Below are 2,138 nucleotides of genomic sequence, written 5' to 3'. Positions count from 1 at the left end.
GTTTCTCTTTCCTTCTCTGAAGTTAGGCAGCTACTTCGGAAACCTGTGCCACTCAGCATGGCCCCCGGCCCCACCTGAATTCCTGGACAGAGCCTCTGGCTCCCTGGGCGCTCCACGTACCCAGAAATCCAGGCGTGGTCTGAAGTGGGAGGTGGGTGTGTCGTCCTGGGGGACTGAGCCCTTAACCTGTGGGATCTGACACAATCTGCAGGAAGGTAGCGTCAGAATTGAATTAAATTGTAGGACACCTCGCTGGTGCCACAGAAAATTGCTTGTTGTGGGGAAAAACCTCCACAGAACTGGCGACCAGAGGTATGAGAAGTAAAGTGCCCCGTGGAGACTCACAGGAAGACACTCGTAGTGGGAAAGAACCGAGTTCCTCCCTCAGAGGAAGGGAGAATGTGGGTGCTGCTTTCACAGCGAGGTTCGCTTGGGCCAGCCCACCTGCCAGCTGGGTGCTACCATGGACCCCAGTGGATGTGGCATGGAGCAGAGGAGTCTGCAACTGAGCCCTCCTTGAACTGATCATCACCAAATTGTGAGAGAAAAGAAAATGGCTGTTTTTAGGAAGCCGCTTAGCTTGGGGTAATGCCTTATGCAGCGATAGCTAACTGGAACACATTATCTTCACGGAAACCTGCGGCACTGGCTTTGGGATGGTCGATGGGTGGGAGCTTGAGGGGCCTTTGGGGGCCTGTTGATGAGCAGCTGAGGGGCCGGTGGGCGATGCTCTGGGAGGCTGGAGAGAAGCAGGCCCTGCTGTGCGTGGCAGGAGGTTGTCAGCGCGCCGCCTGTGGGAGGTAGAAATGGTGCTCCATGAGCCTGTGAACCTGGTGGGAGAACCCTGGCAAGAACTGAGGAAGTGCCAACTGACCTTCTTCTACCTGCCTGCAATGAAACAAGAGATTAAGGAAAAAACCTACAGCTCTCGCCAGGCGTCCTCGTGGGAGTGACATCGTCTGTAAACCCTGCGTGGCAATCCCTGACGCACCGCCGCGATGCCCAGGGGAGACAGGGCGACCTGGAAGTCCAACTACGTCCTTAAGATCATCCAACTTCTGGATGGTTATCCAGAATGCTTCATCGTGGGAGCAGGCAATGCGAACTCCACGCAGAGGCCGCAGATCCGCAGGTCCCTCCGCGGGAAGGCGGTGGTGCCGATGGGCAAGAACACCACGAGGCGCTAGGCCGTCGGAGGACACCTGGAGAACAGCCCGGCTCTGCAGAAGCTGCTGCCTCACATCCGGGCGAATGCAGGCTTTGTGTTCACCAGGGAGGTCCTCCCTGAGACCAGGGACATGCTGCTGGCCAGTAAGGTGCCAGCTGCTGCCCGTGCTGGTGCCATGGCCCCGTGTGAAGCCACTGTGCCAGCCCAGAACACTGGTCTGGGGCCAGAGACCTCCTCCTTCCAGGCTTTGGGCATCACCGCTAACATCTCCAGGGGCACCGCTGAAATCCCGAGTGATGCCCAGCTGATTCAGACCGGAGACGAAGTGAGAGCCAGCACAGCCACACTGCTGCACATGCCAAACACCCCCCCCCCCCTTCTCCTTGGGGCTGATCGGCCAGCAGGTGTGTGACAGAGGCAGCACCTACAGCCCGGAAGTGCTTGACATCACAGAGGAAACTGCATTCCCGCTTCCTGGAGGGTGTCCGCAGTGGCCAGCCTATGCCTGCAGATTGGCTACCCAGCTGTTGCGTCAGTGCCCCATTCTATCCTCAACGGGTACCAGCGCGTTCTGGCTTTGTCTGTGGAGACTGATCACACCTTCCCACTTGCTGAAAAGGTCAAGGCCTTCTTGGCTGATCCATCTGCTGTTGTGGCTGCTGCCCCTGTGGCTGCCACCACTGCTGCTCCTGCTGCAGCCCCAGCCAAGGTTGAAGCAAAGGAAGAGTCGGAGGAGTCGGACGAGGATATGGGGTTTGGTCTCTGATTAATTTCCAAAAAGCAACCGGCTCAACCAGCTCTATTTGAGAAACAAGGAAATAAAGGCTTACTTCTCTTAAAAAAGCAACAACAAAACTTAGAGTACAGTTTTGATAAGAATTTTTAAAGCTAGGACTACCTAGGCTTGAACAATAAAAATTTTCATCCCTAATCGTTGCCAGCAGAACATTCTCCAGGCGAGGGCACGTAC

General features: G+C 56.2%; 1 pseudogene across 1 annotated transcript; it reads left to right on the top strand.

The window, feature by feature from the left end:
* The first annotated feature begins 998 nt into the window (after window positions 1-998).
* Window positions 999-1,934, top strand: LOC308519946 (large ribosomal subunit protein uL10-like; annotated as a pseudogene). The gene has a single exon. The product of its transcript is annotated as a large ribosomal subunit protein uL10-like (transcript).
* Window positions 1,935-2,138: the final 204 nt, after the last annotated feature.

This window comes from Myotis nattereri (assembly GCF_964212035.1).
Source record: "Myotis nattereri genome assembly, chromosome: 5".
Lineage (NCBI taxonomy): Eukaryota > Metazoa > Chordata > Mammalia > Chiroptera > Vespertilionidae > Myotis > Myotis nattereri.
The sequence above is the reverse complement of the archived record's forward strand: the minus strand, read 5'-3'. Positions and strand labels throughout refer to the sequence as shown.